Raw genomic sequence first — 15,371 nt, forward strand, 5'->3', positions numbered from 1 at the left:
AGTGGGCTTTACACTTGTTTTTCTCTAAAAGCAAGCCACCTGGTCAAAATGGCAAGTTCATTGAATTACTGAAAATATAATAAACAAATCTTCTTGTCTTCTCTTGTGCCAGAGAAAAACTAAAGGTATTACCATTTTATAGAGTGATTTAAAATGGCTATGTAAGTTCACTGGGAAACTTCACAACAATTTTCAAAAACTTCCCTTATCTAAAAGCCCATAAGCCTAATTTAAGACTCAGAAGTACCCAGCATGCCCCATTATCATAGTTAGGGGCAATGTCTTAAACATGTCCTAAGTTACACCTGTTGATTCTGAATCTATGAATGGATTCCAGTAGCTTCAAAGAAAATAAGCATGTCCATTTTTCTTCTTCTCTACTTATTTTGTAAATGTGTAGATATATCATATCAAAGACCCAAAGAGGGAAGTGACAGCTAGACCTCTAGTGCTTTGTGGGAATCCATATACTGTACCTATAAATCTAATGAAAGGTGAAACATTTCAGATATGTAAAATATGGAGTTCAAAGACAGCACTGAACCAAAACCTACTGCTTCCTGACCAATCTGACTTTGCCTTGAAGAGCCGCTAGCTCTTCCTATCTCTAGCCCATTGAACCAGTAAAATTCTTACTTAATTGTCCATCAGAATGTTCTTATACTAAAGCAACTACAATGTGTAATCAATAGATCACACAATGCTAAAAATCATGAGAGAATTCATTCAGAATAGGTATGGAATTACATTTCCTGTTTTTTTAAAAGCAGTTTTAAGGACCAAAATTTAAGGTTCACTATTTTTATCGACCAAGCAATACCATTTAAACTTTTATAAGGATGAATTAAATTCTTACTTCAACTTAATGCTCCCCCCCGAACTGCGTGTACATAGTGTCATCAATTACTAATATATGCATATCAAACAGAGTGACTAAGGCCATGTTTGAGCCATCTCCCAGCCTGTTTCCTAGCACTAAGCTCTGGAGTATGCCAGGGAGAGAAACTCCCACAAAGCAGGAGATGGTGCTCAGGGGTGATCATGTCAACGGCCTGAGCCATTCAGATGTCCCAGAGCTTCCAGAGCCAGAATTTTGACAAGCGCACCAGTCATATCAGCCAGAAAACTCCCCACTGAATTCATCAGTATCCTAGGGTGGACCATCCTAATAGATCCTTCAACTCTGCAGAAGGGAAAAGATGTTGAAAGCCTAATTTCAACAGAAAATTATCTAATGATGACGAAGGGCTGGTGTCAATATCCCCCACTTTCAAGTCAACCTTCCTACCCAGTTGAGAAAACAAGTTCCAGAGTGTGGCCTGCCACATGCATAGGACCAGTGATATGTTGCTACAGCCCCACGGTCGTCATGGCAGCCATGAAGTCCAAAGCCACTCCAGAGCCAGTCGCCTCAGTATAAATGTTGGAGTCCCCCAAAACCAGCAGTCTGGGAGTCATCACCATCGCTTCCAGGACCAGCTATGTCAGATGGTAAACCAGCAGAATTCCTAATCCAGGTATCCCCAACTTTCGGCCCTCGAGATGTTTTGGACTACAATTCCCCTCATCCCTGACCACTGGTCCTGTTAGCTAGGGATCATGGGAGTTGTAGGCCAAAGCATCTGGAGGGCCACAGGTTGGGGATGCCTGCCCTAATCTGTCTGGATTGCGCAATGCCAGGAATGAACGCTCTAGATCCCCTGTGTGGATCCTCTCGTGAGCTTGAACCTGCGACTGCTGAGTGAAACGTTTTCTGCACTCAGAACATCCACTTCTGTACAGAGAGCCTGGAGACTGAGACAGAATCTCTACAGACTACCACAACTCCCCCTCCCCGGCCCACAAGTTTGTCCTGATGCTGCACTGATTACCCTGATGACTGGCGCCCACCAACTACGCATATAGATTTATGGGAAAATTTGACACATTAGTCTTCTGGAGGAGGAAGTGGGAAGGGAAAAACCAATTGTTTTGGTAATGTTTATGTAATAAAATATTTTTAAATGAACAAAAATTCCTTAGCATGGATGAGTTATACAGAATGAAGTATACCTTGCAAAAGCAGACTTCTTGGCTTAGTAGAAAATAGGCGTATTTAGTTGCTTATTATGTACACGAGGATCCAAAATGTGTTCTTTCTTCACTTTAAGTAACAGCACTGAAAAATACATTTGTGTTAAGTATGGAACCAATTTAGTTGAATAATTGGTGTTGAGACAGTAGCTAGAATTGAGATACTCCTTCCATAGGAATGCACTCTAAGTTGCATTGTAAGAGGAGGTATAATAAAAAACTGGATGTAGTTGATCATACTGTAATGAAAGTCTACATTTACCTTTGTATGCAGTACACTAGGTAGTAAAAGAATTCTACAATTTCTTCAAAAAGTAATGAAGTAATAGCTCAAGTTCAGAATATATCTCTGTAGCTGGGAAGCTCATTTCGTACTTCTGGGTTTCCCAGAAGCATCTAGCTGGACACTATGGGAAGCAGAACTTTATGTCAGATAGGCCTTTCCTCTGCTTAAGCAGAATGCTTCTTACTCTCTTATAAAAAATTACCCCAAATTTATATCACTGGTGTTAAAAGAAAAGCTGGCAGGACCACAGGAAAAGACTTTATTATTTGTTTACAGTATTTATTACCTGCCCTTCATTCTAAGGTCCTAGTGTGGGTTTCAGGATTAAAACACCATATTAAGAACAATTTTGAACAACTTATAACCTCTATCTGTGTAACCCCTAAATATGTTCCAGTGAGCTCCCCCAACCCCCCAGAGCTGATTTATGAGGTGCGTAGAGAGGAGAGGGCAGGGAAGCTTTATTGCTCAGCTAAAAGCCCATGCACTAGCAGAACTGTTTTGCTGGATACCGCCCTAGGTATCATATGTAACCTGCATATGAGGTTGTACACTGCATGTCAGAAAGTGGTTTCGGCATGTACACCGAGATGCCCAAACTGCATGCAGTGTATGCAGTGACCCCAGGTTGTGTTCAGGTAGGTAGCCGTGTTGGTCTGACACAGTCAAAATAAAAAAATAAAAAATAAAAAATTGTCCAGTAGCACCTTAGAAACCAACTAAGATTGTTCTGGGTATAAGCTTTCATGTGCAGGCACACTTCTTCAGACGAATATCTTCTTCAGATATCTGAAGAAGTGTGCATGCACACGAAAGCTTATACCCAGAACAAAATTAGTTGGTCTCTAAGGTGCTACTTACTGGAGAATTTTTTTAAAATTATTTTTTATTTATTTTGACCAGGTTGTATGTGTTTTCTTGTTTAACTTCTTTTTTAAAAGTATAATTGTTTATTGAGAACAAACATGATAACATGACAAAATAGTAATTAACTCTGTCAAAGAGCTGAGCTTCCAGTATCAACACAAAACACAACATAGTGCAGCACATATCATTTGCAAGCTAGAGAGCTGGCTTCAACCACTGAAATCAATGGAAAAACCCGTGAAAAACTATGCAGATTCCAATGAGACTTAGGTGCCCTTTCCCATCTTCTGCATCCAGGCCTGTGTCAACTAATCCACTACCCAATTCTTTAGATCCTAAAATCAGAATATTTAAATTGTACCTAAGTTTATACCACTGGTCTAAAGGTCCTTAAATTAGTATGGAAACCATTTAATATCAGCCGTATCAGCCTTTTCTTATTGGCAGTGAAAAATCTAAAAAGTATGGAATGCCAGTGTCTCTTTCATATTAACTGTAGTGAGGGGCTAACTAGAATTATTGGTACACCTATTATATTCCAAACTCTCTTTTCACATGTTTGCAAAAGTACGTGTTAATCAGCATTTTAATTTAAAAATAAATAGTGCATCTTGTAAAAAAAATAATAACCCATAATATCATGTTAATATGTATGCTAAAATGGAGGCACTTTTACAAGGTCCAATTTTTGAAGGGGAAATTCTTAGCATTTTATTAGAACTAGGTAGGTCTGTTTGGGTGCTTCTCATCAAGATCGTACCTCAAACACGCATGACCACCACTTATTCTATTTCAGAGTTTTTCATGCGGCCTTGTTGTTGTTATTGAAATGTGCTGCTGCTGTTGTTAAAATGTTTATACAACCCTTCATCCGAAGATCAAAGCGTGGTTTTTTAAAACATAAAATCATTACATAATTGAAAGAGCAAGGTGCAGAATTCAGTTAAAAATGGGGACCATTGGCAATCTTTATTAAGATTTACAGAACAATCCTTTTTTTGTGGGGTGGGGGGATTCTGCAGTAGAAGTACAACCACTTCATAAATGGCTAGCTTGCTACAATCAGGGTAGGAGGTGGGAGCTTTTCCTTACCTTGTGAGGCTGTTCAATCAGAGGGTTGGAAAAGGGCCTAGTCTTGGGATATGTCAGGGGATTCAGGGTCTACTGGATCCTTGGCTGTCCCTGATATGCCCTGGGAATGCCTCATTTCAGCCCCCACTACCAGTGCAAGAACACCAGTGAGAGATGTATGTCTGCAGTAGGGACCTCCAGAACCATAAGTGTTGTTCTGTTAAAATAAAAAAATTCCTTCCTGTAGCACCTTAAAGACCAACTAAGTTAGTTCTTGGTATAAGCTTTCGTGTGCATGCACACTTCTTCAGATACACTGAAACAGAAGTTGCCAGATCCTTCTATATATAGAGAAGGTGGGGAGGGGTATTACTCAGAAGGGTGGTGGGAATCGGAGATTGGCAGATAGCTGAGATGAGCCTGATGAGCCTGTTGACGACTCTTAACGACTGTAATAGGTCTTACAGGAAAAGGCAAGGGGTGGGGAGGTGAGAAATGGTTTAGTCATGTATAATGAGATAAGAATCCAATGTCTCTGTTCAGACCAGGTCTCTCCATTGTTTTAAGTTTGGTAATGAGTTGCAATTCAGCAGCTTCTCTTTCCAGTCTATTTCTGAAATTCCTTTGTAGTAAAACAGCTACTTTGAGATCTTGTATAGAATGTCCTGGGAGATTGAAGTGTTCTCCTACTGGTTTCTCTGTTTTGTGATTCTTGATGTCAGATTTATGTCCGTTTATTGTTCTGTTAGTGGTCCTCCTCCTCTGTTAGAACTTGCCCCATTTCCAATATCCCTTCAGCTCACTTACCTTAGTTAAAAAACCAGTTCTTCTCAATAACTGTGTGTGTGTGTGTGTGTGTGTGCGCGCGCGCGTGTGTGCGTAATAATGAACTAGCAGGGTGAAATCATTTTACTTCCTATCGTTACTTTTTATCATCTGCACATACCTCAGTACAGTGGTATCTTGGTTTGCAAACAGTCTGGTTTGCTTACGTTTTGGATTACAAACACGTCAAACCCGGAAGTGCATGTCCCAGTTTGCAAACTTTTTTTGGATTGCAACCCTTTTTTTTTGGATTACAAACAAATTATTTTTGGAGGCCCAAGCGACGCCAAGGAGCGCTACAAGCTAATTAAGGCGTAGCATGCCTTTCCATCTTATAGTATTTTATTGTTATAGTGGTGTTTTAGCGACTGTTTTTTTTTTGTTTTGTTTTGTTTTCCCACGGCACAAGCTGTCACTTATGTGTTGTTTTTACCTGTATGGGCCTATGGCCGCAATAAATATTATCTATCTTTTTGGAGGCCCCATTGGCAAAAGCATGCCTTGGGTTACAACCTGTTTTGGTTTACAAATGGACCTCCGGAACAGATTATGGTTGTAAACCAAGGTACCACTGTATTCCACCACGAAGCATCTATCACCAATATGATTATAAGAAAAACTGTCCTACTTGTAGCAAACACTCAGGCCATAGTGGCCATACTCCTACATTGACAAGTATGCTATATCAGTGGTCTTATGCATGCTTAACTCTGTGATGGATCCTAGCTATTAATTTTCTGGAAAATTAATAAAATGTTTATATATCACCGGCCCATTCAATTCTGACCAAGTTATTTGGAGAGAAAAACAGCATTTTAGGTTAAATGTACCACTGTTGTGGAATTCCTGTCCCTACAGCTGTCTTCATTTTTAAAAATAATTTTAAGAGGTAAAATTCTCTGTGCCATCTCACTTGCTCCTCTTTCTTAATAGAAAACGACTGCCGTGACTACCCCCATGTAGCAGCACTATTCACCATCAGCACCTCTGCACTCCCCATGTGCTTAGAGAACAACTGATTAGCACTTTGCATAATTAACCTGATTAGCACTGTGCATAATCAAACTGATTAGCACTTTGCATAATTAAAAAGAAATAACGGCAACAACAACAATAACTAGGTAATATCAAAAGCTGCTAGTCCGACAGCCAATTTGCTAGCACCAGGATTAGTTTAGTGTAGAATCTTTTATTCTTTAAAACCTATTTTAGGAAGTACACATCTCGAAACGCTATATACACTGGAAACAGTTCCAATAAATTGGTGGTCACCCAGAAAATGGTAAATTCTAGAACTGATAATTTAATACGAACTGTTGGGAGACTAGTTCTCAGTTGTCTTATTGCTTGCCATCACTAATCTTGTGAATGTGCAAGTTACCAAATTCACATCCTGAGCAGACAGAGAAAATTGGAACACTCTGTTGGAAGTGGCTTCATGCTTCCTTTTCTTCAACATGTGAAATAAATCCTTTCCATCTGCCCTGTAGGAACTTGCATATGTCTTCACTCTGAGTGATGCAGAAGACTGCAACAATGTGAAGGAATAAGAAGCACAAGATGCTTGTGCTTCCTACTCACTCTTCACTGGTATAACATCTGAAGTTGCTTTTACTTTGAAGACAAAGCCATCTTGGGAACCTGGATGTCACTGATCATTCTGGATTCTGGAAAAAGAACTTACAAGACAAACAGACCAACTTTCTGGCACTACTGCAAAATTCAATTTTCTTACAGTTGCCTGCCATGCTGGATTTCAGATGTCAACATTTGTGGCAATATCTTAGAAATATGCTTGGAATGGTTTAACATTATCTGGAACTATCTAGAGTTCTGTAGTTAATCTAAACCTCAAAATAATATTTAAAGAGACGGAAATCCGACTAGGTGGACAACAGCATTATTGACCCTTCAAAAACACATCTTCTGCAGCTGGGGGTTCACATTTTTGAATACTTCAAGGAGAAACCATTAGCAAAGGACATTTTAAAGCACAAAGCTAAAACATATATTGCAGTTCCAAAGAACTCAGTCACTGCAAGATAAGAAGTCAAGTACTAACTGAAGTGCCATTTCTACAAACTGTTATGCTTCAGGAGTAGGGGGAGGTGCTGCTAAGGAGATTATTCAAGTCCAAATGTTCCTGGGGAAGGTAGTTCCAGTAATTCTGGGAATGATGCCAATTCCTAAGCTATATATGTAAATATTTTTAAAACACTAATTTAATATACGTGTATTTTAAACACATATATGTCTACGTGCATACATTGCTCCAGTACTGCCATGGCAACAAGTTAACAGTTAACAGAAAACTCACACATCTGATTGAAAACAGTTTTTAATATATAACTTCAACACAAACACACACACACATACACACACAAACACAAAAAAAGAGGTGCCTTGGGTGAAAGCTTAATCCAATCTATTCTCGAACAATGCAAGGGTCAATTTAGGTAGACAAGCTCATATGGAAATGAGTGGAAGAATCCCTGAGCAGGAAGAGAATGTGATAAAACGAGACAGAATTCAAAGTCTGATGCTTAAAACTTTCTGTGAACTAACAGAGAATAGTCAGTCTGGTTTTTGGTATTCTCTGGAGCTATTTAAGAAGGACTTTTTTGTTGCCTAAGAAATTAGAGAAGAAACAAAAATAAAATAAGTTTATATCTAGACACATTTTCCATCTAGCCCATAATAAGAAAGCTGTTGCCAGAATCGAACGTAAATATATTTAGTGTTCTTCTTCTTTTTAATTAGAGATGCGAGGGATTGGACGTGAGACTTTCTGCATGCAAAGTATATCCTTGGCCGCTGAGCTACAATCGCTCCAGAGTTTGAAGCTGATCAGAAGTTCAGAATACTAGACTTGCAGGCTGATCTTTCCTAGGCTTGCCATACATCTGGAAAATTCCAGACATGCCAGGAAATCGGATGCCTAAAATGGCGTCTGGAGGAGAAATTCGAATATTAAAAGATGTCAGGGATTTCCAGGACATGAGGAAACATGGGGTTTCTTTTGGTTTTCTGTTGTTGTTTTTTTCAGTTTTTTGTTTTGTTTTTAATTCCGGGGGAGGCTGCGCCCCAATGCCAGTGGAAGTGACAAGAAGTCACTTCCCTTGGCTGGAGAGTGGCTGGGGGAGGGAAGCGACGCAGCGGTAAAAAACCTCAACAAGGAATCTTGTGGATGGGTAAGAGGGTCACTGGTCCTGACTGTGTGACTGTGAGAGGAGAGGGGAGGGGCAGGGAGAGGGGAGCGGAAACAGCTGAGAGGATGTAAACACTGGCATCACATGATCGCATTATAGTCATATTTCCTTCTCTTTTGGACACTGGGTTGCGTTAGGTGGGTCTCCAAGAGGCAGAACAAGCGGAGGCAATTCCGTAGCCAATAGTTTCATTGCCGCAGCTCCGGTGCAGGTATCCCCTTGTCCTGCTACCTCTCCTTTGTTCCATCCCTAATATTCCTCTCTTTTGCGCGCGCGCGCGCGCACGCACACACACACACACACCCCTATGGCTACATAGCAGCTAACCAGGTTTCCAAGGGTGAGGAGTGTAAATGGTTGTGGTGCAGGAAATCATGGGCTTGCTGCTGTAAAAGCAAGGAGCATAAAGGAGCATTAAGTTTTTAAAAATAAAAAAACCAACGCAGGTAAAAGCAACGCCTCTTCCCATCTGTGTGAAGGAAATGTGAACTTGCCATTCCTATTGTGATACTCCTATTGTGATATTCCTGTTCCATGGTGAGGTGGGGCAAGGCTTATGTTCTAACAAGTAGCATTTATTGAGACTATTTACATTCCACCTTTGATCCAAATTTCTCAGGGCGAGGAGCAACAATTTCATTAAAATAACATTCATAGCCATGAGCAAATATTACTGTTAACTTCCTAAACAGGCATAAAAAGTGGTGTTTTGAGCTGGCAATGAAATAACAAAAGTGACAATGCTAGCTGAATTTCAAGAAGCAGGGTGTTTGAAAGCCAGAGTGCCACCATGGAGAAGACTTGCTCATACATCACCACCAAATATAGTGCACCAACTGCCAGGACACTAAGTTGGACCTCTCAGCCAATCCTAACTCTTGGAAAGACTATATTTATAACTGAGAGAGGCATTCTTCCAAGTATTTAGGCCTCAAGTTGTTTGGGGGCTTTATAAGTCTTCTGTAAAACCTTGAATTTGGACCAGAACCATGTGGGCAGTCAGTGCACAACATGTATAATGTATAATATAGGTTTGACTAGTGATTCCACTTAAAAGTCAAGCTTCTGCATTTTACACAGGCTGCACTTTCCAAGTTGTCTTCCAGAGCAGCCCTTCTAGACTGCATTACAGTAATCCAAATGGGAACTTAACACAGCATGGATTATCCTATTCATGCTGCCCCTTGCAGACACTTGGGTCTCCGCTGAAATCAAAGACACAAGGGGACTGCAACTCCATCATGAACAGAGCTGCTCACCTAAGTCTCAGATCCAGGAACCACCCAGCTGTGGCATGCCCATTTTTTGGAATTCAGTTTCAATTTATTTGCCCTCATTACAGTGATCAGACAAGAGTGCAGAACTTGCATGGCCTCGTCTCACTCCGATGACAGGAAGAAATAGAACTGAGGGTTATCCACATATTGGTAGCACCCAACTCCGAATCCTGATAACCTCACAGAGCTAGGGACCTGTGTAATTCAGATAGGGTACAACTGGATAATGCCACATATATATTTTTTGCCAAAGAGGAAGAAATGTTTTTTTTTTTGCTACAGCTCCTAGCTGGTGTAAGGATGTACTCGTGCTAAGAAGTGTGGGCCTGTGATGCAAGGCTTAAAATCTCATGCAGCGAGCTAATGCCAGCTCCCTTTACTGAAAAACAAGCACCAGTGGTTGCTGCTACTTTGATACAGGGTCAGTTTTGGCACCAAATGGAGATCCCTTGTGTTAGTTTTGGTAACTCTGAGTCCAGCAATATGCTCTGTGTAGCTTGAACAACAGAAATACAGTATCACACCTCTAATCCTAGTAAGATGACTTAATGGGCGAAATGGTTGCAAAATCATCTAGGTACTTTTAACATACATTAATAGAATGGTTTATTTCAGTGCTGCTATCTTCTCTTTTATACAGACCCTCAAGTATATAGGTTTATGCAAACATATCTATTTTTGTGGATGCACAAACAGGGCATAGGCTGTTCAAGATATATACTGAATTTTACATAAATGTCACATTTATATTACAACTATGTATGTATAATTTTCGACACACAGAGAAAATGGAAGAACAAAGGAATAAACCTCCTACAAGAAATTTAAATAGCCTTTTTTAGAAATCCTCATCCGAAGTTAGAGGGCTTTTAGCAATCGTACATTTATCTCTTCCAAAATACACCTGCTTTCTTTTCCCCTCTTTTCTCTTCTTTTGCCAAACTAAATATTTTTCCATCTAATGACTCTCTTTATTAGACAGCATCTAATTTGCATACATTTACATACAATTTAACTGCTTGCTTCTGAGAACAAAGAAATGGCTCCGTATTGTACTGAAGGACAATACTCAGAAAAGGTATAAAAACCAGCTAGCTCAGTGGCTGTGTATTCTTTTTGTTTCAGAAATACCAGGATTTTTAAACACTCCACTTAAAGGGTGAAAAAGATTATTCCAACAGACAATGCGAAAAGATACAGTGCAGCTCCCTTTTAACACATTTTCTCTCTGGCCTGGTTAATGGGATTTAAGGTCCAAGCTTTCTTTGCTTCCCTCTATTTCTTTTATTAGATCTGATGGATTTAATTCTGTCACATATTTTAGTTCATATTTTATTTGTATAAAAAATTATGCAGAAGCTCAACTTCAATGCTAATTCAGTACGCCCACCCTTTTCCTACAATGGGAACTGGGACATGATTGAACAATTTTGGATGGGCATGAAGTATATTGATTTCAGTGCTCAATGTTATTATCGGGGGTATGCTAAGCCTATGAGGACTTTACCTTACAGCGATACATAGAGCAAATACAAGCTTACCATGAAGCCAAATGAGAATCAACATGATGGAGTGGGATGCAAGGTTGAGCTCTACTAGCAAATATAAGGAGGGATTGTTTTCAGAGCAGGAGCAAGAAGCAGCAGATGCGTTAAGCCCTCTAGTTCCCTAGAAGGTGAAGAAGAAAGATGCTTAGAGCTGCACATGAACACAACTTTTCATTAAAAAGTTCACTGCTTAGCGTCTGCTTTAATTCAGTGGCATACAAACTGTTGAAATAAAAGTAAAAGAGCAAGTAAAAGAGAGCACACAAACTTGAATATCTACTTTCACTACTGTCTTCAGACTAGCAATTTTTTCAGTCATTATCAGAGTTTTATAATATAAATGCCACTGGAGTTATTAGGTAGGCCTCAGAACAACAGGAGATGCAACACAAAGGGCACTTACAACTTCAACTGTCAATATGTGCAATTAACATGTCTAATTGTCATAGTAACTTGGAAAAACTCACTTGCAACTGTTAAATGTTTCCATTTTAAAGAAAGAAGCATCACCAATCTATAGCTCTTCCAGACCACCTGTTTTTTCACTATTCATTGTGATTTCTTTACACAAAATTTGCTTCAGGGTTATACACTGGCATTCTGAGTTGCTTTTGTTTGTTTGTTTGCTTTGCATGGAAGTAATAAGCTGTTACCCAACACCACCATTATTCTACCCGTTCCAGTTAATTTCCTGTCACTTTTCTTACCACAACAAAATAGGTGGGCGGTGTGTGTGTGTGTGTGTGTGTGTGTGTGTGTGTGAAGTTTTGCTTTTGAAACAGGTTTGGTGCACAAGAACCCCAAATCTATTTGGTCGTCCTCTTCCACCAAGCAGGCAATTTCAAGAAGGGTGCACATGAAGTAGACGGAGGAAGAAGACACCCATCTAGCCAGCAACCTAAATTTGCTGGTATACAGTTGAATCATAACTTGAAAATAGTGACAGTCTGGTAGTGGCCCTAGGGAAGCGGTTTAGTAATGCTGGCCACGTGTCCCGGAAAGCTGTCTGTGGACAAACGCTGGCTCCCTCAGCCTGAAGCAAGATGAGTGTCGCAACCTCATAGTCGCCTTTGACTGGACCTAACCGTCCAGGGGTCCTTTACCTTTACCTTTTTTTTACCTATTAGAACTAAACAAATGGGTTGATCATAGAGTCCTACTATAAGGAGAAGATTCACTTTTGAAGGAATCTTCAAAAATAATTAGATGCTTTAGTTTCTTCTAACTAGATGTGACAGAATCACGGCCACCTAACTAACTACTATCTCCTTGTCAAATTCCATACAGAAGAAAATAGGATGAGAGAATACAAAGGCAGGGTTTGACAATTAAATCTAAGTAATCTAATGGATTATTGGTTAAAGTTGCCACCTTAAAGCTGAATAGAAGCAGAAAACAGAAAATCTACATGAAACTGCTGGACCAGTTATCTGGCGTTATGGAGTTTGGTATGCTGATGTCACCCATCTCTATTTTTCCTTTTCATTCAACCCAGGTGAAGCAATGAAAGGCTTAAATGCTTGCCTGAAATCAGTGGGGAACTGGATAAAGGCAAATGAACTTAAGGTAAACCTAGATAAAACAGAATTAATTGTAGTGGGGAAATCAGTGGCTGGTGTGTAAGGACCAAGTTCACAACTTGGGGTTACTGCTTCTGGATTTTTGCTAATGTTATAGCTATACTCAGTGCTGGAATGTGGAAACCTGACCACTGCTATTCATGCCTTGGTGACTTCTAGATTAGACTACCGTAATGCACACTATGTGGAGCTGCTGCTGAAGATAATTATAAAACTTCAGGGAGTGCAGAATGTGGCAGTCTACTGGATAAGAGATTGAGACGGTTGTTTCCATATATCCTCATCTGTTTCTGAAGCACCTGCACTGGTTGACAGTTTATTTCTGGGCTTAACTCAAAGTGCTGATTCCAGTCCTGAACATTCCTGATTATGTCAAGCCCTCAAAAGGCCCTGCTGCGAAATTCATTTAATGGGAAAGCTCTATTAGCCTCTACCAAGCACAGGGTCTTTTTTGTAGCAGCCCTAATGCTAAGTTTGAAGAACTCCTACTTTGATAAGCATTAGCAAACAAATAAAAGAAAGCCTTTTCATTTTAGTTGTCCTTTGGGAATTCATTGCTGTTTTAGCCTGTTCTTTTTTCAAACAACAACTGCACTGTATTGTATAGTCTATAAATCTATAAATAGACTTGAAACCTGGGTAAATAGCTGTCTATAAATATTTTAATAAACAACAGGATAAGTCACACAACAGACGGTACAAACTAGGAGACATAAACTGCAGGCCACCAAAGTTCTGGTGGAATTAACTACTAGTAAGATGCATCGCTACAAATGTACATTTGACAAGACAGAAAAGGATTGTGCACAGCCAGTATACTCTAAAGAATCTTACATGAAGTTCAACAAATGCATATAAAACTCAACAGAGATAGTGAGCCTTCAACTTCCTACACTGATCTAACAAAATATGGCTCAATTTAAAATACTAGACTTTTTACTCATTAAACAACTGGCTACACATCACTTAACCCGATGGCATTAGCCAAAACTAAAGCATTGCCATCACTGTCCCAATTATTCAGCTACCCATTGCCTTTCAGTGGGCCATTAGGCTAAATGGCTTCCCTGGGAGAACAACCCAATACAACACATTTTCTGATTAAGCACAACTAGAGAATATTCCACAATATCCTATAACTTGTGAAGGTTTCTGGTCATTTAAAATCCTCCTATCCCATCTGTCTGGTTATCAGGCCAAACTGGAATCCTGGAAGCATCTTCCTAATCCTAATAAGCTAAATTGTCCAGCAGGATTGGTCCTTCTGGGGAGCATCAGGTCTAGCCAAGAGTATGATGCACTAGTGTGCTTCTCTGTACTGAGCAGGGACTGAAAAAACTTACAGATGAAAGCCTTTTCCATTCCATGTTTTGTATCAATGCAAGGAACCTTTTATGTTTGATTGACATATAAGGATTTATTTACTTGCTGCATATATATAGCATCTTTTATATTCTCTGTGTTCTTAATTTGCTTTTTTGTTTATGTATGCCGGTATGTCCCCCCTCCCACCTCATAATTAGATATTTATTTATATATTTTTCACTAAAAACCAAAACAAACTAAAACAATACTTTGGCACAGGTAATATGTAAAACAAAATAAAGCAATGGCAGGCAATTATATTGCTACAGCACATATAATGAACAGCCATGAACCAAGGTAAGGGAAAGTATATGTCTCTGTGTTAAGTGATAAGCCAACACACACACCCCTCTTCACAAATCATACATGGCAAAAGCATGGACACAGGCACTTGCTCAGTTCATATAAAAGGCAAGTGAGTCTCAGGCTAACTCACTCATTCCTTCTCTCCTTGTTATACATTCCATTTTCCTTGCTTCTGTGGCAAACCACAGTTTGCTGTTGCATGCAAGCTGGCAAATCATGGTCTGCATTTGCCTTCCAAACTATAATTGTAAACTATGATTTGATCATTATTTGCAAATCAGGTTTGTAAGGCATATGTTCACATAGGTTCACAATTCAAATGCATAACCAAAATCTGATGGAATCCATAAGCACCTCATCCCAGCCTTGTGGGCCTTTTCTACCTGGCCTAGGTGAGCAAAGCCGTGGCTAACTCCAGCTATAAAAAGCTGAGGTGGCTGAGCAGACTATTGGGTTGGGGCATTGTTTAGGGGGTGTTTTTTTGGGGGGTGTTGCTGGTTTTATGGCCCTGTTTAAAATTGTTTTTTTTTTTTACTTTTTTAAGCTTGTGGGTTTTTAAATTTTGGGTTTTTATTATTTTTAAATTAAGGGATATAGGATGCACCTTGGAAGAGAGGAGGTGGAGAGTGCAGGAGCAACCCTGGTCACAGTGGTTCTGGACAAGAGAAAGTATGGGGTGGGGGTAGGCAGGCTGGATAAGGGACACAGGGCACAGGTAGGAAGTGACCACACCTTGTCCAGTCTGGGGAATTACGGTTATCCTATCAGCTAGCCCTGGGCTCTGCAGCTGCTGTTGCTGAATGCCAGCTAAACTCTGAGTGAGACCTCCCTCATCCATTATCTGATTATGGATGAGGAGGCCGATCTCACCTTTATGACTGATGTTGAGGAGCCCCATACTGCTGGTTTTGGGGGACTTCAACACCTATGCCAAAGCAACTGGCTTTGGGATGGCTCAGGACTTC

General features: G+C 39.9%; 1 protein-coding gene across 16 annotated transcripts in view; it reads right to left on the minus strand.

Moving 5' to 3' along the window:
• ZBTB20 (zinc finger and BTB domain containing 20) overlaps window positions 1-15,371 on the minus strand; it is a 487,687-nt gene that overhangs the window by 353,748 nt on the left and 118,568 nt on the right. For 9 of the 16 annotated variants that reach the window (XR_014009073.1, XR_014009074.1, XM_081197922.1 and 6 more), the window contains exon 3: window positions 11,150-11,276. The exons of 3 other annotated variants lie outside the window; for them this stretch is intronic. The gene's annotated coding sequence lies outside the window, so the exon portion shown is untranslated. 4 more of the 16 variants (XM_081197921.1, XM_081197925.1, XM_081197926.1 and 1 more) reach the window with 4 other exon arrangements.

Source organism: Podarcis bocagei (genome assembly GCF_964188305.1).
Source record: "Podarcis bocagei genome assembly, chromosome: 6".
Lineage (NCBI taxonomy): Eukaryota > Metazoa > Chordata > Lepidosauria > Squamata > Lacertidae > Podarcis > Podarcis bocagei.